Raw genomic sequence first — 27077 nt, 5'->3', positions numbered from 1 at the left:
TCCCAAGCACTTTTCCCCCTTAACTATCCCCTGTGTATTTTAAGGAAAATTTAAGCCACATGTTGGCTCTTTTCCCCTTGCATCCAAATGTAGTTTTATTGAATTTTAGCATGGCCCATGAAATTCAAATTCTGAGTTTTAAACTATAATATATTCATATGTCTACAATGCAGTCACATGATATGCACATATATCATTAAGCAGAAAATAAAGTATCTGAGAACTATAGTTGTATTATTATAGTAACATTTCTTTAGACTGAAGAACCATACTGAGAATGCCATATTAAAAAAGGATTTTATAAAATTATCAAAAAATTCAGAGAAGCGAAATCAGTGACTCATGAGAATATTTTTAAAAGAACACTGCTAAAAAGATATTTTGATTATGCTTAGTTTGATCCAAATAGTTGTTTCCTGCCACGAGGAACAGGTCTTTTGTGTGCACAAGACACCCAGGCTTTGCTTGTAAGTCACAGATCTCATTATTGTGGCATCATTTTAAAAATGCATTGAAATAAGCTCTCCCATCTGAGCCACTTCCAGCCCTGTCAGCACCTTCGCAGACAGCGTGTTTTTACTGTTACTGCAGATGAATGCTTAGTAAGAAGGGAGCTGGAGAGCTGTAGTCCAGGCCCAGCTGAGCTAGATTCATTCCAGAAAGGATCCACAACACTGAAGCCACAGATGAGAAAAGGAAAAAGGGGGAGGAAACGTTGGGGAGGGGAGAGGGAGGAAGCAAAGAAAGAAGCAGAGAGAGAGAGGCAGATGTATGCATCTAATACTAACAAAGGAAAAAAAATAAAAACGGAATTATAATTTTCTAACCTAATATTGCTTTGGTTTTCTCTCAGGAAAGTACAGATCAATTTTCCCAATGTATGTGTCTATAACACTACTTACCTGAAATAATCTTGTCTTGAAAACAATATCCGTCTTCTCTTAAAAATGTTTCTTAGCTAGAGAGGACAGGGCAACCTCATTTATTGCCTAAAAAGAAGAGGCTGTAGTCTTCCTAAGAATTCATCTCAGGTGAGAATTTGGCGCCATGAGTTTTGTTGCAATTTATTTTATAGGGATTCACCTATATCCCCACAGGGAAATGTTTAAATAGGTGATGCTATTTATATACTATGGAATATCATGCAGCCATCACAAATAATGTTTATGAAATCTTACTCATATAGAAAATGTTTATGCACCAAATATAAACAGTGGTACCTTTAGATTGGTGAAATCATAAGTCATCTTATTTTCTTGTTTTCCATATGATCTCAATTGTTTTGGATTGTCTGCATACACCGATCATGTTTTACTTTTATAACCAGGGGAAAGATTACTCAAAGATCTCTCCAGCCAGTACAACTAGCATTTCAACAAACTATAAATTATTATTTTTCAGTGTAGCATCTTAAGTGTGGGGAGGAGAGGTGAAGAACTGACTGATTAAAATGTACTTTAAAGGCAAAGAGCTGCAGAGAAGATGGAACCACATACATCCTGCTGTGCCTTTGACAAGACCCCCTTGCTGCAGACCCTTCTGGTGGGAAGGAAGGAGTTGTCCCTTTTAAGTTTGGACTCTGGAGGAATTTTGTGAGAATTGCTGTCCCATAAAACTGCAATGGGAAAGTGCAAAAAGGCTGAAATTACAAAGAGGGCTTGCTAAAGAAAAAAATCCCACTCTTTTTTTTTGTAATCTCTATACCCAACGTGGGGCTCAAACTCACAACCCCAGAATCAAGAGTCACATGGTCTTCAGACTGACCCAGCCAGGCGCCCCAAATCTTGCATTCTCTTATTCCTTTTTCTACTAGCTTTTTCTCTTTTCATCTTTCACATTGCATGAAGTTTTGAAGTAGCCTCAAAGTCTTCTTGAAACTAGGCAAGATAATGAGCACTAATACATTCTGCTAGCTTAGGCATTTCCTCCCAGATGAAAAATAATATGCAGTTTTCCAAAATAGTAATATAATTTTCCTTTTTCCTAGTTGGCAAATCTTTTTTGTGTAGTGACTATGTTTTCAAGAGGAATGTTTTAGGGGCTGCGTGGATGGCTCAGTCAGTTAAGCATCTGCTCTCAGCTCAGGTCATGATCCCAGGGTCCTGGGATTGAGCCCTGAGTTGGGCTCCCTGCTCAGTGGGGAGCCTGATTCTCCCTCTCCCGCTCCTGTTCTCTCTCTCACTATCTCAAATAAACAAAATCTTAAAAAAAAAAAAAAAGGAATGTTTTAGATACTACTTGTACTAGTACAAATAAACCTGTATTGTGTTTTCCCTGTCTACACTGAAATCGTTTCTTCTCAAAAAAATGCAGAAGTCTGGGGCACCTGGCTGGCCTCAGGCAGCAGAGCATAGGACTCTTGATCTTGGGGTGATGAGGTTGAGCCCCATGCTGGATGTAGAGATTACTTGTAAAAATTTTGCTTAAATTTTAAAAAATTGCAGAAGTCTGTAACTACCCAGAATATGCACATTTTCAGAAGATTAAACATGCCTCAACTATTATCCCAGAGGCCTGATTACCTCTAAAAATGACCACAGGTCACTGAGATTTGGGTTTTTAAATAAGTTGCACCGGAGAACTAAAATTGTTGAAATTATAAGACTGAATTTTTAACCCAAGAGAGCCAGAGAATCAAAATATGATCAAATATATCTCACTTCACCAGCTTAGAGAACAAAATAACATCCTATTTCTTTGATATACAAAAAATTTGAACCCTCTTCCCAGTTATTACTGGAAAACATCTTTTTCCCTGCCAGGGAACCCCAGGCTGACTCAGGCCTGGTTACTCCCACCTTACAAAGAAAAAATGTAAAGTCGGATCAGTCTGCTAACATTGCTTCTCAAAGTTGAGGTGCATGTGAATCATCTAAGGAAGTGTTTTGTTTTGTTTTGTTTAATTTGACAGAGAGAGAGAGAGGGAATACAAGCAGGGGGAGTGGGAGAGGGAGAAGCAGGCTCCACACTGAGCAGGGAACCCTACTTGGGCTCGATCCCAGGACCCTGGGGTCATGACCTGAGCCAAAGGCAGATGCTTAAGGACTGAGCCACCCAGGTGCCCCCTGGGGAGGTTTTTAAAACACACTCCGCTGGGCCCCACCTCCAAAGATTCTGATTCAGCAGGTGTGAAGCAGAGCCTGAGATTATACATTTCTAATGAGCTACCAGGTGATGCTGATGTTGCTGGGCCCCAGATCACACTCAGGTTTTGGGCTGAAAGAGATTTTTTTTTTCCTTAGTTTACCTTATTAACAGCCATCTCCGTCCGTCAGAGATACCCAAATAAGTTTGAACATTAGTTAAGATCTCTATCTTTTTTTCTCTCAAAAAACTCGCGGATGCCGGGGCACCTGCGTGGCGCAGTTAGGCATCAGACACTTGGTTTCGATTCAGGTGGTGATCTCAGAGTCGTGGGATTAAGCCCCACATTGGGCTCCATGCTCAGCTCAGAGTCAGCTTGAGATTCTCTCTGTCTCCCTCTGCCCCTCCTGCTCCTGTTCTCTCTTGATCTCTCTAAAATAAATAAAACCTTTGAGGAAAAAAAAATCTCACTGGTGCCTATCAAATTTACCCATCTCCTTCCCAGTTGTCTGAGTAAATACACAGTAATGCACAAGGGAAACAGAAACCCCCCCCCCCATGCCCCAGAGCTGGAGCACTCCCCACATAAGTCACATCAGGACAGAATAGTCGAGTTGGAAAGCAGCAATTTTATTTCATCAAGGAGGCAGCTGAGGCAGCAGCTGCTTGAAAAGCAAATTCGTAAACACTAGAGCTAGAAATCAGTTGTCTTGGGGCACCTGGGTGGCTCAGTTGGTTAAGCGTCTGCCTTCGGCTCAGGTCATGATCCCGCGGTCCTGGGATCGAGTCCCCTGTCACGGAGCCTGCTTCTCCCTCTGCCTTCCATTCCTCCTGCTTGTGCTTGCTCTCAATCTCTCTATCAAATAGATAAATAAAATCTTTAAAAAAAAAAGTTTTCTTCTTGCTGTTCCCATCTTTACATCATAAGCCAACACCTTTACAAAAGCATTTTAACCAGTGGTCTTAAGGAACTACCATTTCACTTCCTTAATGTGGTGCAATTCTGTTTGCAGACCGCACTTTCCCTTGATGCTTTATCTTTATGTCAACTATTTTATATAGGGGAGATAGGTTTTATTCTGAGTTTATATGTATGCAGGCTTCGATCTAAAACTTGGAGGATGGAGCTCATGCAGCTGTTCAAATGATGTGTAAATTTAGTGAACTCACACTTTGCCTAAAAATGGAACCATTCAGCCAAATGTTTATAAAACCACTTTGTTTTCATAGTGTGCATTCTAACAAATTAGTGTGCATTCTAACAAAACAAATGTCACCAGGACTCAAGCTAGGGTCCCCTCTAATCCTTGAGCGTTCATGAAATTTTCTATAGCCTTATCCCATGTTCTGTGACAGACTCACACCCCCGTCTCTCTGGGGACTTACAGTCTGTGGCTTTAGAAGGTGTCTAAGGTATAGAGGTTTTGTTGCTTAGTTATCTCTGGCTTATAACTCCAGCTCCCAGAGACCTGGTTCACTTTAAGGATCATCTCAACATAAAAGCATACTGCCCCCTTTATTTGCAACCATTCCAGGTGTAAAGGGCATGAGAAGCAAATGCCAATGTCTTGAAGATTTTAGTTTACTTTATTTCATTGAATTTAAATATTTATTATTTTTAAAACTACTTCTATCATCTCTCTACCAGGACTTTCTCGGATTGTCTTTGCCATCCAGTCTAGTCTTACAGTTTGCTTGGCCTTGACTCTGAGTCTCTTTGATCTCCCCCACACCTCTCCAGCTGCTTACTTTGCCCTTCACCCTACTCCACCCCAATTCCCACTAACGTCTTATGAGGGACAGTTTAATTCTCTTTCTCTTTTTGGAGACTGTAACCATTGGGACCTCTCCTTCTACAGTGAAAGTTGTCTATCAAGTTCTTTTCCTACATGAAGGCAGCTCTTTTTATAAGAGGAACTAAGATGTTAGCCATTACAATCACAGTTCTAAATCTAACTACCCACACATCTCCATCCCACTTGAAAAAATTGAGCATTTCTTCAATACCGTAGGACAGGACCCATGCCAGGTGCTGACTATAAGACACGTGCCCTGCTGCGCCAACTATTAGGCTATTGTCTCTCATCTCCAAGCCTACCCTTCCCTACTCTGCTCTGTGAGGCTGGAGCTGGGACTTTGCAAACCATGTTTCTGCTTTGCCTGCTGGCTGTATGTTGAGTCCTGGTACTAGGGGGCTCTAAGGGTAGTTCACAACAGTGGAAAAAGAAGAAGGTATTTGCTCCTTTCTGCTTGTTCCTTCTGGGGCTTCCTTTCTGCTTGGGATTCCTGAAGGCATCGTGCAGGCAAAACTTCCCCACCCTGCAGTGCTTTCTTGTAGCAGCAGCTGAATCCAGTTGGAAGTTTGCCCAGCGCTTGAAGAACTAGCCTCATCAAGCCCCACCTCGGAGATGCCAGCACCAGTTAGCAGGTGTGCCCTGCGTTCTGGGGTTTAGCTCCATGGGGCTCACCTCTGAGTTTCTGAGGGTTAATAATTCCAACTTCTTCCCTTTGTACTCTCCAGCCTAGGCATGGTAGCTGCTTTCTGCCTTTGCTACAGTTGTGATAGTGTAGAGGTTCTTTCTACACATTCTGTTATAACTATTCATTATATTAAATTCTGTTTGTAAAAATAACTGGACTGTTATCCTGACTGGATTTTGATGCATCTGCCCCTAAGGACCCGACAGTCTGAAGCAGAAGACAGTCTCCTCTGACAAGGATGTGTACAAAGTAAGTGCAGGGAAGCATGGAGGGAAAAGTTCAGGTTCAATTTTATAATATTTATAATATGAAATACTATGCATAGGCGTAGATATGCTAATACATATCAACCAAGAAAATCATTAAAAATGTCTTCGCTTTTACAAGTAATAAAATATACCCTTTGAAAATAAATTTTTTTTAAGATTTTATTTATTTATTTGAGAGAGAGAGAGAGAAACAGCATGAGAGGGGATAGGGTCAGAGGGAGAAGCAGGCTTCCCGCTGAGCCGGGAGCCCGATGTGGGACTAGATCCCAGGACTCGGGATCATGACCCGAGCCGAAGGCAGTCACTTAACCAACTGAGCCACCCAGGCGCCCGAAAATAAAATTGTTAAAGCATGAATTTATAGCAGCATAACCTTGTGTTCTCTGCAGGACTTCATTGCAACGTGGCTTTGAGAAGTGGCACGGGTTTGCAGATAAGTTCTGCGATCGGGGTGTGACAGACCCAGTCCAGCAGCTAATGCTCCAGGATGAGGCTTCTCCAGACCACAGTTTGACCTTCACTCTTCGAGAGTCAAGGAACAAAATGATCCAATTCTTCCGGGAAGGTAGGATGCTAGAGAGCAAAGTGGTAAAGCAAACAATCAAATAAAGTCAAAATTAATCGAATAGGTTGAAGGTAAATAGAATGTTTTTTGAAATTTCTGAATTTGACCATTCTGCTTATAGATGTAATTTGAGGATATTGAGCAGCCAAAGCAGAGCTCTTCACTGGAAGGATACTGGCTTACCTTAAGCCCTATAAGAATGTCCCATAAAAAAATAGCAAGTTGGAATAAACACACATCAGGGACTTTTGTATAGTTTTCTATCAGAGCCGCAAAGATATATTTATAAATAGTAGTTTTGACAGAGTATTTAAGTGCTTTACAAGCCAAACATCTATTGAGGAGCTTAAGAGAAATTTGAGCATTATAGGGTCCATGCCAGATTAATTTTGATGTCAAAGAACAAGTTGCCCCACTACCTACTATTTTGCTGCTTTGATATTAATATTTGTGGAAACTTTTTGAAAGTCTCTAAAGATATCTTTCTCATCTTTGTATCTCTACCAACTAATACCTGACTCATGGTAAGTTCTTAAAGATTTGTTGAAGAAGAATTTAGTCAATACAGTCTGCCATCCTGATTTAATTAATATTCAGATGTGTAGACCATCTGCCGGACTGTTTAAAAAATAAAAACAAAAACAAAACCTTAAATAACTAAATTCTAGTAAGTTGAAATGGCTTCAAGGGAAACTGAGATTCAGCTACTTTGCCAAGGTCATTTAGCTACTTTGTGATGGAGCCAAGATTTGATCTTGGGGCTGCCAAACTCACACCCAGCTCTTATCCACAGCCTTAAACTGCTTTGAAAAGTCTCTGAACCTCTTTGTGTTTTGGTTTTCACATCTGTAAAACTGGACAAAGAATACCTACCTAATTAGGTTTAATTTAACCAATAAATAAAATTCAGTTTGTTGACAATCAAAATTGAAATTCCTATTTTCAAAAATCTGTTGAGAAATGTTTCTTAGTAACTGGAGACAGATTGAAAAAAAAAAACTCTCCTAAAAATTAGTATGATTTAGTAAAGGAGGCCAGCTGAAAGGGGGAAATTGTTTCGGACAGTATTTTTTTTTTTTAAACTAGATCCAGGCAATATTTCTTACAACTTTTCAAAGCTATGTGATGATTTTAAAACCATATTTATAGGGCGCCTGGGTGGCTCAGTTGGTTAAGCGACTGCCTTTGGCTCAGGTCATGATCCTGGAGTCCCTGGATCGAGTCCCGCATCGGGCTCCCTGCTCGGCAGGGAGTCTGCTTCTCCCTCTGACCCTCCCCCCTCATGTGCTCTCTCTCATTCTGTCTCAAATAAATAAATAAAATCTTTAAAAAAAAAAAAAAAAACCATATTTATAGAAACAATTTCCTGGCTTTAAAATTAATTTTGGTATTATGGTATTTACTTAAAAATAACTCTTCCTTGTTTCAAAAATATTAAAAGAATACTAAAAGGAAAATTGTAAAATGATTTGAACATTATTTAGAATGAAATTTTAGATTATATCATGGCAAGAAGGCAAACCTTGAAACTGACTGTAATTAAAATTTCATGTGAAAATGTGGACTCACCCAAGATGATGAGCAACAATGTGCCATATAAATCATATCTCTTGCTCTTAGCAACCCCGGCATATTTTTTTTCTATTTTTCTCTTGGGCTCTCAATTCTTTCTATATCAAACTATTAAATTGTGTCTTTCCTTCAAAACCCAACTTAAAAACCAACTCTTACAGTGCCTAATAGATTGCAGGAACATAACACTTCCTTTCTTTTTTTCCAAGGAGTCTTACCAATTTTCCTCTACCCTCCTCTGGTCTCTGTTATTAATCTCCCTTTTCCTCATTCTTAGAGCATGTTAAATCCATGACACAGTGTGCCTTGATTTGGGCTGGGTGTGTCACCGGCTCTTCTGCCAAAATGAACTGTAGAATAGCAGAGACTTCATCTCTATGGAAATCTTCATATTTCTCACTGCATGCTGTTTTCCACACAGTATGTACTCAATTAATGTGTGTGTGTATAACAGAATTACTGGCTGGTCTCCTTCAAAGCTGATTTCTAAAGAGACAGGTAAATTCTCTCTTGTCCAACTCCATTTGTATCTCTTGATATCCATTCCATGTCCTGCAACCTGAAATTATGTGGGACCGATGGTCTCCATCTCATATTCTTGTAACCATTTAGAGTGCTCAATTTAAAACATAACAGGTGCCCCAACTCTAGGTGGGCAACTTGCTCCATAGCAGATTTAAATTGACCAGGAAGATCATTTTAAAATTCTAACCCTAGACCTCTTACTGTGAGAAATTCTGGCCTTTGCGAACACCATCCAAAGGGCAACATGGTACAATGAGAAGCACTTGAGCTTTGAACCCCATATCTGAAATTTACTACCTCAGTTGCTTTGATGATAGTAATTGATTGAATATTTGTAGTCTACCATTAATCCTCAAAACAACTGAAGGCTGTTAGTCTAGACCAAATCCCATCCCTATCTGACTGATAAAGAATCTGAGGATCAGAGAGTCAACTTTCTTCCCAAGTCAAGTAGCTAGCTAATGGTTGTACTGGGACTAGAACTCAAGGCAATGAAACTCAAGCCCCAACTCTTAACTTCAAGTGATACTGCTTCATTAAGTTCCTTAGCTTCTCTAAGTTTTCTCATCTTAAAAACCAAAGACATAATTTCTACTTCATTGGGTTGATGAGACAACAGTCCAGTGAACATTAGCTTCCTTTCACCTGGAACTGTGCAACTTCATCAACCTAAATCTATCTGAATTAAGATCTTTGGTAGAAACAAGGAAACCTTCTATGTATGTAATGCCCTAAATTCCACCTGTGTTTTTCCAACTGATTATTGACTTCCCAATGACCCAAGTGTTCAGTGGATGCAGAATTGGGTCTCCAACAGGGAGCAAGACACCTTCCTTAGTCCTCAGCCATTTAAACACATTTGCTGTGAATGATTGAGGACTTTAAAAGAGCACTTGCCACATTTTATTGACAATAACTTTTCTCTCTACAAATAGAAACAATTGTGTGAATTTACATATGTATCAACCCAAGATGGGTTCGCTGTATATGACACTGGTGAGGAAAACTAAGGTCTAGTCGAAACTGTCTTTAGTTTCACAAAGAAGAGGAAATCTTACTCCTGCTTCCCACTGAGAAAAATAATGGACAAAGAAAGTACAAATGACCTATAGTACCCTCCTCTTTTTCCACAACAAATGGTCAACAACCAGTGATAATATTATGATGTTGATTTTTTTAAAAGCTGGCACATCATCAATTTTCATTTCTTTCTTTATTCTTCACATATGGTGAGATAAGTTCAATGAATATGTACTTTCTGATAAATCATTTTCTTTTGATCCTTTCCCTAACTCTTATTCAACTGAGACAACATGGAGAACATTTCCAGGGTTTACATGTGACACGATATATATATATATATATTTGTCCCTCAGGTAATAGATGAGAGGACCTGCATTCTAGTGTCTGCAATTCCCTTTCTGCCTATCAGACACTGGGAAAACTACAGAATTTCTCTGAAATGTAGTATCCTCACTCACAAATGGTAGTTCTGCAAACACTTAATCAAGCACTCTTTATGTAACACACAGTGTGGTGGGAGGTGTGCGAGGATAATGTTGCCCTGATTCCTCTATAAAACCTTTGCGAGATTAAGTGCTCAAATGCTTTGTTTCCAGCTCCAAAGGTTGATCAGTCTCATTCTGAGGAGGTCATGCAAATGGAAGCTCTTTGTGAACTGCTAAGTTCGCTAAAGATACTAGAGATACCAACTTTTGTAATGAGGATAGCAGTGCTGATGGCCATGAGGAGGAGGATACTGAGAATCATCACTAACCTGTGTTTAGGAAAGGGTTGATGCAGCTCTACTGGACTTGCCAAGGGCTTCAAAGAAGCAAATAAAACCTTCATGGGCATGGAGATGGGATAGGAAATGAGAGAAGTGTCTGCCCTGATCTACTAGAAGGTTGCTCCCTGGAGCCTACAGCACATATACAAACATTGAGTTCAAGTTCTTAGAGATCAGATTCCTGAGATCTTGATTACATGTGTCAATAAACAGATTAACACATATTACAGACAAGATCCCAGGCAGAGTTAGGCAGAAACTCAGACATAGAAGGGTCTGCTGCATTGTCGGTAATTTTCTAAGCTGCTCAATGAAATTTACAGGTTGAAATTTTTCAGAGCATCTCACTGGGAAAAATAGTCCCAGAACTGATAACTCACCCCTCCACATCCAGCTATTTTTAGTACATTGAGTGCTCGTTGCCGTAAAAGATCAAACTGAAGCACTTGACATCCACGCTAGTTTGCTCCTTGAGTTAAATAAGATTAAAATCTAGGAATGAGAAATTTTTATCTCTCATTTTTTTACATGTGATACCAATACAGTTTCTAAAAGGAATCCCAAAGTCATTACACTCTACTACTATCATTCTTTCAATAAACGTAATTGAGATTCCTGAATTTCTAAATTAGACAGCTAGATGTGTATCATATCATAATTTGTACTGAAGCCAAGATTCAGAACTCTACAGCCAAATATCCACTTCATTTTGTGTAATGATGTGTCATTGTAGATATAATCAGAATGGATAAGAATCTAAGATAAGAGTTCAAAATTATGTGTATAAATCCAAATCCAAATGATTAATGTCAGAATATATTCATTCCTTACTGCTCCTGTAACAGATCACCACACACTTAGTGGCTTAAAACAATGCAGTTCTGGAAGTCAGAAGTCCAAAATCAGTTTCACAGGGTTAACATCATAGTATTTGACAGAACTGGCTCCTTCTGGAGGCTCTGACTGGGCAATCTGTTCCTTTACCTTTCCCCCCCGCTGCCAGTAGCCACCTGTATTTGGCTTGTGGCCCCTTCCTTCATCTTCAAAGCCTGTTTATCATGCCACTTTCTCCTCTTCTGTAGTCAGATTTCTCTCTGCCTCCCTCTTAACAAGGACACTTACAATGATAATATCGCAAGGATATTATCCCCATCTGAAGATCCTCCAGGATAATCTCCCCATCTCAAGATCTTTTATTTAGTCAAATTTGCAAAATCTCCTTTTTACCATGTAAATTAACATTCACAGATTCTGGGGATTAGGATGTGGACATTTTGGGGAGCCATTATTCTGTCTACCACACAGATGCATCACTCATGATTGAGGGCTTGTATGGACCTCACCCAGATTTCCTAATGATAAAACAGCTTTTGATTTCATGTCTTGATTTGTTTATAACAGTGAGTTCTATGGAGAACTCCAGCTAGAGTAGCTGGCATTCAAGATCATGAGATGGGATAAATAGCATAAAAGAGCAAGTTGGGGCACCTGGCTGGCTCAGTCTATAGAGCATGTGACTCTTAATCTTGGGCTCATGAGTTCAAGCCCCACATGCAGATATTACCTAAAAATAAAACCTTAAAAAAAAAGAAAGTAATAAATTAAAAAGTCCCAGTGTACCTCCCTCAGGTTAACTGAGGACAGGATGATTTTACATCTCAAGAGATCTCTTGCTTGCCCTCAGTCTCCAAATGTTTAATTAAAAGCACGTCCAAAGCCAATGAAAGCCAGCCTGTGTTGAAAATCTTCAGCAGTAAACAAAACAAAAGATACTCAATGGAGATGTATTAGTTTTTTATCCAAGTGGTTTCTCCTGGAACAATTTTCTTTCAGTTTTTTATACTAACATATTATAAAAAGTCAAATCTGAAATCTGATTCAGAACAATCTCCTAAAAAAGAAATCCAATTTTCCAGGAATAGCTAATTCCTGAACCTAGATACTTGAGATGCGTCCTCAAATATCTAGACCAAGTGTATACAATCTGACTAGTTTGTCAGTATAACCATAAAATGTATTTGAAAGAGCTCTTAACAACCTAATTTAGGGTGAACAATAGATATTTAACTTTGCTAGGTAAATGCAAATCTATCACAAGAGAAATCTTCATTTGACCTTTGAAGTGAGGATTACAAGGCAGGGAGAGTTTGATCTTTCCAGCCTTTAGGATCTCATTCCTTTAAGGGGTGGGGGGAAATGGGGGAAAACTGGGGGAGGGGGAAATTTGATCTTAATCCCTGTGGGATTGAGAACCACGGATCCACCCCAAGTATTGATATGCAGAGAAGCAGCAAGGGAAGGAAAAACTGGTGAGGATAATTGATCCTCACTTCAATAAAAAGGCAGAGGTTTACACTGTAACACCTGAGGATCTTCACATTTCCTCATTTAAAGAAAATCTATGTGTATGTGTTAATATTAATTGTAAATTTCAGGGGTTCAGGTGCCACTATCTGGTGACTCCTTTATAAACCATATGACAGAGCAGATGTTGTCTGTAATAAGGCAAGCATTATTTTATAAAATTGTGCATGTTGTTTTACTTTCCAGAGGATTTATGACCTGTGCTCAAGTAGTACAGATCTGCGCATCTAAAAGTTAACTTAAAGCTCAATTTTCCACTGTCGTCATTACTGAGCATGTGGAGAAGTGTTTTGAATTCCAAATAACATTTCCCCCCCCACAAATAATTTTATTTGTATTTATCTATTTATTTTTTTAAAGTAATCTCTGCACCCAGCGTGGTACTTGAAATCACAACCCTGAGATCAAGAGTTGCACACTCTACCAAGTGAGCCAGCCAGCTGTGATGCTCCCCCCCAAAAAAGCAATCTTAAATATCTTTTCCAATAATAGTGTGGGATGGTATATTCCATTTGTTTCAATAGTTGTGTTCTTAAAATACAAACTACATTTTTATAACTCAAATTGAATGTTAATAATCCCAAAGTCTTACTATGTAAAGAAATTGGTGTGCTTCTGTTAAAGGCAGATTCCACAAAGATTATACATTATTTCTAGTCATGGAGAAACTGAGGCACAAGAAGAATGAGTGGCTGGCCCCAAAACACCAGCAGACAATTCTAGCACAGTGAACCGACAGCAGACTTTTGACCTCCAGCCAGAACCATGAAAAATATACTAACTTCCCTCCCTAAAGCTGAACATCTTTTAATTAAGATTAACTGCAAATTTAAAATGTTAAGAAAAAATTTAATCCTTTTTGGTATTCCAAGTCATTGTTTCAAACACAAATTCCCTGGAAAATTACTTCAATTGTGCACTTTTTCCTGTCCTATGTTGACCCAACCTTAGGTATCAGTGAATTTTGTTTTATTTGATTAAGTCTCATCCAACCCTTCTCCCTGGCAGTCAAGGGAAACCTCTATCCTGAATGGAAACATTTAGATTTGCTACTTTTAAACTCAAGGATTAGCTTTGCACTTGGGGAATCTTTGGGTAGCATCAAACCCACCCTACAGAATTCTGCAATTTAATTTCACTTATAAATTTAAAGGGCTTACAGCTGTCTTCACAGTTAAATGAGGATTTACGGAGTTGTTGCCTTCCCAGGTGGCAGAGGTAATTCCCCAACTGGCAGGACTTCTGCACTACCTGAAGTAGACGGTTTGACCAAGGAGGGTGAAATTAGCACACACACACAAAACATACCATCTGAGGCTTTCAGAAAATGCAGATCCAGGGGGAAATCTTAGAGCATCAGTTACTTTGAGGATTTTTTTTTTTTTTCTGTATTGTAGTTGGAGAGATTTGTGTGCTTTTTACATGCACAGCTGTGGAGCCTCTGGGGAGGTTTCTTGCTCTTTTTCATTTTTGCGTATCAGCCAAAAACCAAGATCTAAGCACCAAATGTAGTATTATAAGCCCCACATATGATGTAGGTGATTCTCCAAAGGATGCTAGACAAGGAACTGATTAAAATCCAAGTGGGCATTATAGCAGAGAGGCAGTCCCAAGCGTAGCATGATGAGGAGAGAAACAGCTGAACAGGTGGGAGCCAGGGCTTTGTTTTCTGGTTGTGTTTGTTGTTATTGCTGTTTGTTTGCTTGGTTCTCACTCTGGCTCTAACCATTCTATACAGACTTGGCCAAATTAATGGAACTTTTATTCCGTACTGGTAAGATAAATAGCTGTTGTACAAATAAATCCATGAACAAACCTGAGATTGATCTTCGCTACGTGACCTTGGCTGAGCAATTTGATCTCTATGGCTGTATTTCTTTGTCTCATGAATTAATCTAAATAAACTGTAGGATTTATTTTGGTTCCAAATATTAATAGTTAATATTTACGGAGCACTTACTGTGGGTTGGGCAATATTCTAAGCACTTCCATATACCAACTTCTTTAATCTTCACAAAATCTTAACAAGTAGTAGAATTACCTTCATTTAACAAATAAGGAATCTGAGACAGGTTAAATAACTTGTCCGATGTCAAATAGCTTGTAAGTGGCAAAAATCAAAATTAAACTAGAAAGATTGAGTCCAAACTCCATTATTCTAATGACAATTCTATACCACCTCTCTAAAATGCTATGGACAAAAAGTGAGGATGTGAATTTTTATGTACTACCTCAAACTAGATCTCTCCAAAATGTAAATATTTTTTTTATTAGCAAAGAATATATTAACCTTAATCTTTGAATCCTACCCCAACCTGAATGTTCACTGCCTTCCAAAGACCAATCGTATCTCTTGGTACCCCACCCTCAATGTCATCTCTTGGTTTACCTCATCTTTGGCTCTTATCCTGGGTCTCTGCCTGTGGCTAGGAGAAGATAGGAGAGAATCCATTGTCAATCATTTGAAAACAAACAGGAGCAGTAAGTTGAGTGTTCTGTTTTGGAGGATGCATAGAAATGTCAAATGAATGTCCAATAGGAAACAGATCACACATTTGAATGAAAGTAATTAGGAGAGTTTATTTATAAACAGACTAGATATTTATAGGGAACTTAAGGGTACCACAAGAAATAATACACCAACCTGGGGTTAGCAGCAACAGAACTATTACCACACTCCTTGGCCTGAAGGGGAGGGACTTGTTACCAGAACCGTGAAGGGGAGAGTTTTGTTGAGCAGCCACCTTTGGGAGAGTAATGACCTTAGATGGAGGGACACAGCCAGCCTGAGACCAGCCTGCGGAGAGCGGAAGAGAAACTAAATACCTGATCTCGCTTTTTTCTCTCTAGTCTTCTGGGAAGGATTCTCACTGCCAAACCCAACAGGAAACCAGTAGGCCAAGGAGTCAGTTTGTATAATCCACAGAGTAGCCTCCTGGAGAAGGAAGTGGGGTAGACAAGAATGAAAATTATATGGCGAGGGGCAAATGCAAGATACCTGGCAGATCTACATCAAGCTGATATTTACTAAGAGAGCTGCTGTGGGTCCAGCAAGGTTATTTACCCAGAAATAAATTCTGAAGACCAACCCGTAGCTCAAAATTACCTGTCTGAACCCCAAGAGTCCTTAATACTTACCAAAAGGTTTGACTTTACCACCTTTTATCTGTATCTATTTTATAAGTAATTTTGAAGAAATTTATTTCTTTATGCTCTAGTCTAAGATTTAGAGGTCAAAATGTTATAGTTTTTCCTAAGAACATTGTCTAAAATTTTCAGTGAAGTAACCAATGCAACGTCATCTCAAACCCATCCCTCCAATAGACCCTGCAGTAAGTGTCAGGATATAGTAATTACTAATTTTATCATTAAAGTATTGAGAATTTTCAAAGAGAAGGAAATGATATTCTGCCTTCTTGTGGCACCCATCAATAAAGCACCTAGCAGTTTTATATCCTTTCCATTCAAAGCACCTTTCCATTCTTTTATTAGTGATTCCTCTCATTATCTATTCAAAGTAGGGCAAAGTTTGTTTTGTGTTGTTCTATTTTTTTCCCCAATTAATAAACCTTAAGGGCAAACAGATTAGGTGACTACCAAAGATCATGCAGTAGAACAACATGGCGGTGGAAGAAATCTAGAAATTTAATCAATGTTAAACAGCAATAAGACCTCAGGGCAGCAACTTCTAACTCTGAGGTCAGGAACTTGGCTAACAGAATAGTTTCTAGTGATTCAGAAAACAAGTAGAATTATGCATAGCCAGAGAGCTCTTTAGTTACAGAGCTTGTGTTAGTCCAAATAGGCCAAAGTATGCTGCACTAACAAGCAACTCTAACACTGGAGTGGTTAACACACAGAATCTTTTTTGTTCGGCTCACAGAATCTGCTGGGGTCCAGCATCTTTGCAGACCAGCTCCCTTCCAAGTGGTAATTCAGGGATCTAGGCAGTTTTCATTTTGTAGCTGTCATCTGGAACATGAGACCCCCAGCTTGCTACACAGGAGAAAAAAGAACTGGAGGGTTTCCTTTACATGCTTTAGCCCAGAAGTGACACACATCACTTCAACTTAACAGCCTTTGGTTGGAGCTAATTACATGACCCTGCCTATCTGTTAGAGCTGGAAAATGTGTCAGAGCAAATGGATATTTGGTGAGAGGTAAATGTCTCTGCTACGGTCCCATCTCCAGATAATTATGCAGGCAGAACAGGAGCTGCTAGAGTGGGTGTGAGGGGCCACTTAGCACTTAAAAAAAAAAATAGATCCTTTTTAGTAAAGGAGTCTTGTTCTCTCTACCTTCCCCTGGATCTAAACTTCTTTACAAAAGAAGGTTAAAAATGGATACATTTATTAATGTAGTATTACCATTGAATATCATTCTAAATATTCTTGCTAAAGCAAATATGATGTAATTGCAACAGCACAGGGTTTAGAATGAGATGCTATATCCTCAGCTCTACATTGGGAATGTTACTGATTTTCTCTAGCATCAGTTTTCTTATCTATAGGATGAAAATAAAAATGCCTTGCCTTAAGGGTTGTTAGGAAAGTAGGCTATTTTGCCCTAGTCCTAAGAGCCAGGGAAGGAGTTTTGAGAAGAGACAACTGATCAGAGACATGAAGGCAGAGGAAGAATTTACAGATGAAAGGGGCTAGGAAAAATGATCTAAGAGAGGACACTATCTCAGTGTTGGGAGGGACAACTTCAAATAAGAGGATTGAAAGAAAGTCACTGGAACAGAGAGTGCAGAGGGGAACTGAACATGGACCTTGTAGGTATGTCCAGAATTTTGGTCTCTTAGAATAACTAAAAGCAAAGGGAAGACCTTGATGGAGCCTTCTTTGGCTTGACATTAAGGAAATGACAAGGTCTGGTTGTATCTCGAAAGGATCACTCAGGTTGCCTTGAGGAGAATCCAGGAAGCAAAGAGTAATGTCAAGGAGACTCATTAAGGGACCATGGAAGTAGATCAACAGAGAGATGATGATAGTTTGGATTAAGGAGGTGTGGAAAAAAGGTAAGATGGAGGAAGGTATTTAAAAGTAAAACTCAACAGGACTTGATGGCAGATGGGATCTCATGTATTAGGGAGAGGGAGGTGTGGAGAATAGTTCCTAGGTTTTGGCTTGCCCAACTGGATGAATGTACATCATTCCTTGAAATTAACCCTAGAAGGAGACTAAGTGTGGGATACAGGAGGAAGATCAAGAGTTGACTTTTAGATGTGTTGAATTTTAGTTCCTTTGAGGAATTCAAGTGGAGATGACAAGAAGAAATCTCTGTGATGTATAAAATGCCTAGTGTTTCTGGCACATAGTGCAAAAAAAAAAAAAGAATGTTGTTGTTATTATTATTATTATTATTATTATTATTATTATTACTACTACTACTCTTATGGCCTTCCACAAGCTACACCCCATTTACCCATCCAGACCAAAACAATACTATTTGCTTTCAGATAAAATTTGTCATCTTATTTCCATCTAATCTGTTTCCAACCTGTCCATCCTTTATGGCCCAGTTCAGATGTCACTTCCTCTATGCTCTAAGCTGTTCTGTCTGAGGCTCTCTTCTTTCTCGAAACTCTCTTTGGGCAGTCTTACTACTCACATGGATGCAAATTACCACCTGTGCTGATGTTCCTCAGTGCATAAGTATCTCAACTCCAATTTTCCTCTTGAGATTCAGACTCACATATTCAACCATATCTTGAATATCACTAATTGGTTATCCCACAGGTACCTCAAGTTTATTAGGATTATCACATACACATCACTTTCCCTCAAACTGCTGTTTCTTCTGTGTTCTGTATCTTAATAGATATATTAAATGTAAATTATATATAAAAATGTAATTTTTAAAACAAATTTGAACATCACATTTTAGTGTCTAAGTTCCTTAAGGCACAAATAGTGTCTGTTTGTTCACCGCAGTGTATCCAGCACCTAAGGTGATGTTTGGCACAGAGTAGGGACTCATTACATACTGAAGAAATGAATTAATTACTCCTTACTCTCTTTTATTCCTCATATTCAATAAATTACCAAGTCCCATCAATTCTTCCTTCCAAATACTCTTTTAATCCTTCCTATTATCATGAATACTAACCTAGTTCAGACTACTATAATTGCATTAATAGTGTCTTAATTAATTTCTTTGCCTCCAGTCTTGTCTCCTAAAGCAGAGATGGCTTCTTATATCCAATACCCACACTCTCTTCTTCCTTTTGGTGATAGAAGTGAGCACCATGCCTCCCAGCTAGAGACCACATTTCCCAACCTTCCTGGCACCTTCATATGACCAAGCTACGATGTCACCTGGCCAAGGATGTTCTGATCAATAACCTGAGAACAGAAGTGACATGTGCACCTTCTGAACCACATTCTTAAAATAGGAATGTTCGTCCTCCTCTTCTTTCACCTTTCTGTAGTCTGGATTGTGACAAGATAGTGGTGAGAGGTTCAGCCTTACAAGTGAAAACCTTAGGGGATGAAGGAGCCAAAAGATAAAAAGAACCCTATCCTCTTGGACTTTTTGCCACCTCAAACTTTTATGAGAGAGAAAAATAAATCTATCTTATGGAAGCCATGATTATTTGGCTTCCATTAAAATAACCAAACCAATGCCCTAACTATTAATCCCTTCTTTCTCCCAGCCAGAATCTTTCTCTTGAAATGCAGCTAAAACAATGTTATTACATTGTAAATCTGACCAGAACTTCCCCCTGTCTTATTTATTTATTTACTTATTTATTTATTTATTAAAGTGATCTCCATGCCTCATATGGGGCTCGAACTCATGACCCCAGATCAAGAGTGGCATGCTCTACCAACTGAGCCATCCAGGTGCCCCTCCCCTTGTCTTATTTATTTTTGTAGCCTTCCGAGGGCTTAGTACATGATCTTGTTTATAGCAAACACTCAATAATATTTATTGTTGATTGATAAATTATGAAGTTTTTCTAGTAGAACCTAAGTTATGAAATTTAACTCTTTCTTGTGTGTGACATCATGCATAATCACTGAATGAGATAGCAGCTTGAGGTTTCCTCAACTTCTGTAGTCACCCTGGGCTGGGCTTCACTCCCCAGCTCCATTATCTGATGACCAAACAAAGGGTCAGCAATCTTTCTGATGATGAGAATTATCCATAAAGGACAGAATTCCCCCAAGTGCCACTGACCACTGTAATGGCAAGGAAGGAATACAGTAAGAAATTGGCAGAAGCAGAGAAAACAACACAGAACTCTGTTGAGTGAGAGGCAGTAGAAAGTCATTAGATATTGGTTTGTACTTGGTGATGAAGGCTGTACTTGTGACCACTACAGATTAAACCATTATAATATCTTGAGGTGCTGCATTTCTACTGGGAAGATGATCATTTCAAATTTAGATTTCTATTCAGCTAATGTTCCTTGAGGCCCTACTCTATGCCAAGAGCTGTCCATGAAAAAAATTTCCTAAAATAGTTCAAAAGTTCTACTCCCCCTCCAGAGAGGTAGATGACCTGAGTCTTAGCAGGATCTCCCAGAATAGGACCATATTTGAAGTCCCCCCTACATGCATTCTCCCAAGTTCTAATCCACTCAGCTCCTAGAGTTGTGCTAAAATGGGGATAGTGTCAGAGACTTCATCAAGTTCAAAGCTACCTCCTCCCCCAAATGTATGTTTTTAAAATATTTGTTAATTTTTTTACTTGTATAAAGTATTTTGTCTGATAACTATGAGTTGTCAGCGAGATTCTCTCATAAAGTGCTATTTATAACGCAGTTGTTTTTCACAAAGTACTCCATTACACTTGTCATTTGGAAATGAGAGCCACATTTTTGTGTGACACACAGAACAAATTAAACCAGACAAATAAAAGCACCTGGGCAACTGATACCTTCAGCTGGGTCCCTACAATTCCTCATTAGTTTATATTTACTTTCTCTCTTTTTTTTTTAATTTATTGTTCAAATTTTACAGCTCAAAGAAATTAGCTAATCTAGATATTAAAAGGCAATGAGTACCATTTGGAACTGAAAGTGTCCTTGTTCATAGTGAAGTTTTTAAGTGATCCAAGTTTTTGTTGTTTTCCCCATGGACTCTAGTTCACAAGGCAGAGAAGTTTTAAAGTAATGTAAATAACACAAATTCCCAATTGCTTAAAAAAAAATTGCAGCTTGCTTTCTAAAAACTCATCTCAGTTTTAAACCGACTAAAGTTTAGAAAATTCCTGTAGTTGACCTGAGCAGAAGAAACACCTGAAGCCTTGAGGCACAGTAACTTTTAGAAGAAAAAAACACATTAATATTTCATGTGGAAGGAATTTTTCAAGGTGCATATCAGTTGTCCAAGCCAGTGAGATCACTCACTTTCACCACCAGTTTGTGTCTTTTGAGTTCCATTTGGTATGATTACCTCTAGTCTTATTTTTACTGTTTTTTATCTCATAAAAGTAGTTATCATTATATAGCAATAATAATAATAATAATAATAAAGTATACGTAATATTTTTTCCCCTGGACATTAAACAATAAGCATATTTTGACTGCAGCTACATGTTCTTCATGGCCATTATAATAGGCAGAATAATTGTTCCTCCAGATGTTTATGTCCTAATTCCTGGTACCTGTTACTGTTACCTTACATGGCAGAAGCAAACTTGCAGATGTGATCCAGTTAAGGACTTTGAGATAGGGAGATTATTTTGGATTATCTAATCAGCTGGGTCCTTCAACGTAGAGAAGCATTCCCAGCTGTGCTCAGAAGATGTGACTGTAGAAGACTGGTCAGAGGGATACACATTGCTGGATTGAAGAAGGAGAAAGGGGGTCATGAGCCAAGGAATACCTCTAGAAGCTGGTAAATTCAAAGAAACAGATTTTCCCTTAATAATGTTCAAACTTGGGGACATTTGTATTGTTGGTGTTGCATTATTTGTGCTTTGCTCTGGTGCTGTGCTCACATAATATTCCTAGAGAGCTAGACTGGACGACGGAACAGGGCATAACTCAAGAGGGAAAAATAGAATAAATAAATCATTTTAAATAAATCAAGATGGAGGGGCGCCTGGGTGGCTCAGTTGGTTAAGTGTCTGCTTTCAGCTCCGGTCAGAATCCCAGGGTCCTGGGATCTAGTCCCATGTCAGGCTCCCTGCTCAGTGAGGAGTCTGCTTCTCCTTCTCCCTCTGTCTGCTGCTCCCCCTGCTTGTGCTCATGTTCTCTTTTTCTCTGTCAAATAAATAAATAAAATCTTTTAAAAAATAAATCAAGATGGAAAAATAGAATAAACGAAATAAAATAGTTAAATTTTACAGTTACTTTAGCTTATGTCTTATTTTGACAGAAGTTTCTGGAGCCAAACTTGGAAATACCTTTTCCATTGTGTTCTGATGGATGGGCAGAAAGTCATGATAAATATTGGGAGGGTGACCCCAGGAAAGTGAGGGGCAGGACTTCTCGGAAGGCACAGTAGTCACTTTCCTCAAGGTAGACAGCTACATATTAGTTGATCAGACACTTGACTATTAGCTCCCAATAAGTCTTAGTTATTAGTAATTAATTGTGACCCAAGGGAATGTTATATAGCCATGAAAACTATCATGCATATTCATTTTTTAATAGATGTTCATGATATGTTGGTAGAAAAAGAAGGTAATGGAACAGTATGAGAATATTAGTCAACTGTTATTTGGAAAATTTTGGAAGGATGGCAATCTCCGGGCAGTAGGCTTTCAGGAGAGGTATTTTCTGTTTGGTTATCAACATAACTCTTTTTTTTTTTTTTTTTTTTTTTACAATGACTGTGAACTACCAGTACTATATAATAATAAATGTTTCTAAATGTGTAACAACACTAATGTGAACTTTCCAGAGTCAGATTTTCATTAGTAGCTGTACAAACATGCTGGGGATATAACAATTCCCCTTGGAGTCTCAGAGCTGGTTACCCCATGGCAGACAAAAGTAGAAAACTGACGTGGCTTGAAAAATACCAGCCACATTTCTCATCAGGACACCCTGAGAACCATTCAAAAACTTGTGAATGAAGTTTGATTGCCCATCTGCGTCTCAAAAACCCTCCAGGGATAGGAAAGACAGCCACAATCCTAGCCCATGTTAAGCAATTATACAGAGATTAAAAAAAAAAAAATCAACAACTTGCTCTTGGAGTAATAGATATCACTCCAGGACCAATCCTGTACTTTACCAGCACAGGACAATGTCTAAGAAGGGCTTAAAATTAGAGGCTAACTAATGCCATGACTCAAGATGCTCAGAATACTTGAAGTAGAGTAATTGAGAAATTTATGAAGAATCCATATTTTACCTCATCTGTAACTATCAGTTGAAGATTATCCTTGCATTACAGTCCTGGTATATAATGTTCCAAGTTAGTCCTCTGACTCCGGAACTCATTGTCCCTATGTAAGACATGTCATAAGAGAAAAGGAAGTTGCCATAAGTGAAGATGGACTGAAAGCACTTGTAATTCTTTCCAGTAAGAGATATGTGAAGGGCTCTTCATGTCTTACAGAGCACCAAAACTGTTTTTGGGAGGGGGATAGGACAGAATGTATACATGTGTGCCAACATTCAGGACTGGATTTTGAATCAAGACCTTACTATACTTCATAGAAATATTATGGAGTTGAAAACTCTGAAGAGGTTAGCATTACATAATATCCTTATCTGACTTAGAATGGACTTTACGCCATCAGTTCAAATACAAATGACCAAAATGGCAGACACTGAGTACAAACTTTTTGTTGATACCAAAAAGAAGCAGATTCAGCTGAATTTCCTAACTTCTGCGTTTAAATCATCAGAGACTCTATTGTTGCAGAAGCTTAGACTTCTAGCTATAATTCAAAGAAATCAGCAGTAGCAGTTCAAGAACAAAACACATAGTTATGTGATTGAACTACAGTCACCCCAAACTATTAGGAAACAGAGGTTCAGGCTTAAGTTGGCAGAATTTTTAAAAGTACTGCATTTGTAGTATAGTAAAGATATAGAAGGCAAGATTTGATGTATAAGTACTTTATTGTAGTATTTGTCTTTTACAGAAAAAACACCAAAAAAAAAAAAAAAAAAGCTTATGTCCGTTTTACTCTTCAATTGCTTAGATGAAAGAATATTGGCCTAACCCATCCTGGTTTGGAATATAAGGCTTTCAAATCTAGTATTGTCAAAGTTTCTTATAAACATTCATCTTCAAAATTAAGTTTGAAAATATAGGAATTGTCTGTATTTACATTGAAACAGGTCTTACTGGATTTGTGGCCAGAGCCATGATATAATAAACTCATTTATAAGTTTTCTTTCTCTTCTTGAAGTAGAATTACCAGCAGTGTTCTGACTGGGGTGTGAAAGGCAGACAAAAGAAAATTTTAAGTATAACATACAACTAGCCTTCAAATGATACCATTTGATACCACTGATTGTACAAAAAGTACTTTCTTAATGTAGGACACTTGAGAGAAGCCAGACTCTAAATCTATAACTGTTGAAAAGAAAGGACATTTTGTACAAAATTAGCAGCTTATTTTATAGTAATTATATTGTATTGATGTAAGCATTCTTCATAATTTTTAAAAAGCAGCTTTCTTATTATTTCTATCATATATAACCCATCTTTCTCTAGCAAAACAGTTATAAAGAGGCAGTCCTACTCAATTTGGATTTATAATCAGGCTTTCACAGTCTAAAGATCACAGAATTACCATTCTTGGTGATCCTAAACTTTTGTTAAAAAGTTGGTTTTTATATAAGTGTTAAATTCTTATGTGATTCAGAAGGAGAAGTCTTATTTCATCATCAATGATTTCCATAGATTTCATCATCTACCAAAGACATCTTCAGAAGTTCAAAGGCTAGTGGCCAAGTAGAGAGGTCTCAGATTTTAAGATAACCCTTACATTAAAAATTTTTACTAAGTGATTTCCACCTCAAACAAAAGCTCACCAGTCTCTGAAATATATGGGTGTCAATGGCCACTTATAATTTTAAAAAATACGTTAAGTAAACTTAGAAGCTCAGGAGGTGTCTTTGAGTGCTTGGTATATTATCAGTGAAAGGACGTCTCAACTGGCCAGAACCCCCAAACATTTGACACAGTGTCTCAGGCAAGAAATGAAAAAAACATATTTAAGGAAAGCTTTTGTTTTCCAAGGACTATCAGCTGATTGAATAATGGTTTTACATTTCAGCATCAGCTGGGAAGGAGCACTACCACTGAGAGAGGTTACCACCTTGCTTTGTAGACACCAAACCAGTGAAACAGTGGCACTGTTCTACAGTAAGAAAGGACAGATGGGGTTCTTAGCTCTCTCCAGCTCCCGATCCCAGCTTTCCTGGGGATCTGGAGATGGATAGTTGGTGCCAGATGCATGCTGAAAGAATTCTCAGGAAACTCATGGAAATAGTTAAATTTACAGTAAACCTGATTTAAGTTACTGAGTAGCCAAAAATTTACTTTTTGCCTATGGATCTTCAGCCCCAGTAGGGGTCTACCTTTCAACTTGTTCCTAAATGTTCACTTCCCTTCTGTGAGTAATCATCATCATCATCATCATCATCATCATCATCAGTAACACTTGTGGTCTTACTCTTTGCTAGGTACTGTGTTAACAATACTGCATGCATTATTTATCATTTTTTTATTCTCATATGATGCTGAGATGGGTGTTCTCCTTATTTATAAGTATAGAAAATGGTTTAGATCGTTCCTATTTCACACAGGGACTAAGTGGTACAGTCCAGTGTTGAACCCAGGCAGTCTAACTCACAGCCCACTATCTTCACCACTATTCTACCAACCACTTCACTCAATAAAGGAAAAAGTATTAATCATCATTGAAAATTTCACAGATTATAATTATGCCAGTGTTCACTACCAACTAAGTAACCATATCATCTTCTCTAAGAGCTTCTCTATGTTTTATAAAATGTCTCATTCTTGCTCTAGGCATAAACACTGGTGAGTGGGGGGGTGGGTGCATAGAGAAGGGGGCCTTCTCACCACTGGAGAGCTGATTAATTTACAATTAGCAAAGATGAAAAGGTCCCTTTCTGAAACTTTTGCTTGGGGGCCTAGAATTAAAACTTAGTCACTGAATCCTGTCTCTTTTTTGGGGGAAGAAGATCCATCTCTAGGTCTCAAGTTCCCTCTCCACAGCTCAACTGAGACAGTCCCCTGATGTGGAGTTTCAATGTGGAGTCTCTGCAGGCGATCTGTATATAGTCTTTTGTGCTTATTCTCAAAACTCGATCTTTTACTTTTTTCAACCGTATATTATAAAAAATTTTAAATATACAGAGAAAATGAAAGTATTTTAAAAAATAGTACAATGGATTGCCATTGACCCATCACCACCTAGATTCAACACTCATATACCTGCTACCTCGTTGTTAATATATTTAGGCATATTTAAACATATTTATTTACAATGACCCTTCACTACTTAATACTGTAGTTAAGAACATCCTCTTATATAATCACATACCCTTAACATATCTAAGAAAATTAACGTTATTGCTCTAATATCATATAATACCCAGTCCAAACTCATATTCCCCCATTTATTTCAAACTTGTTTCTTATGGTTGATTTTTTTAAAATTAGTATTAAAAAAATGGGAAAAAAAATTAGTATTAAGACAATGTATATGCATTGCATTTGCTTGTTGTATCACTTTGGTATTTTTTATTCTAAAAGAATCTTTCCCTATCTGTCCTTTTTTGTGTGTGACACCAACATTTTAAGGAAACTAAGAAGTTTTTGTATGATGTTCCACATTCTGTATGTGTTTGCTTCCTCTTCGAGTCATTAACTTGTTCCTCTTGCCCTTATAATTCCTATAAACTGGGAAGTTTAAGGGTTTGAAAAGATTTTGGCAGAAGTACTTCATAGGTGATGCTTTCGGTCTTGGGGTACACGAGGTCAGCTGTGTCATTCTTTCTAATCTAACATGAGATCTTGGCTTTGTAAAGATATTTCTTGGGGCACCTGGGTAGCTCAGTAGGATAGGTATATAACTCTTGGTTTTGGCTCAGGTCATGATCTCAGGGTTGTGAGATTGAGTGTTGGCCTCTGTACTGGGCATGGAGTCTGCTTAGGATTCTCTCTCTCTCCCTCTGCCCCACCCCCAGCTCACGCTCACACACTCTCTCTCCAAAAAAAAAAAAAAAAAAAAAAAAGATATTTCTTTCTCTTTGAAATTAACAAGAAATCTGTGGGATTATACTTAGGCATCATTCAAATACACTGTTCCACTACATCTTTTCATTTAATGGCTTTCTAATCCATTGATGATCCTTCCATTAACTGGCTTTCCTTCTTGTATAGAGTTTGAAATAATTATTTTTCTCCATGTGGTTATGACACCAACTTAATAGGTTCATGTGCTTTTAATTTGGGGGTTTGATTTCAATTTTAGA

The 27077-nt window shown here is 38.3% G+C and overlaps 1 pseudogene; it reads left to right on the top strand.

Annotated features, from left to right (window-relative positions):
* The first annotated feature begins 5803 nt into the window (after positions 1 to 5803).
* Positions 5804 to 23523, top strand: LOC118026213 (annotated as a pseudogene).
* Positions 23524 to 27077: the final 3554 nt, after the last annotated feature.

Source organism: Mirounga leonina, unplaced genomic scaffold, assembly GCF_011800145.1.
Source record: "Mirounga leonina isolate KUSES-001 unplaced genomic scaffold, KU_Mleo_1.0 Mir_224, whole genome shotgun sequence".
Taxonomy (NCBI): Eukaryota; Metazoa; Chordata; class Mammalia; order Carnivora; family Phocidae; genus Mirounga; species Mirounga leonina.
The sequence above is the reverse complement of the archived record's forward strand: the minus strand, read 5'-3'. Positions and strand labels throughout refer to the sequence as shown.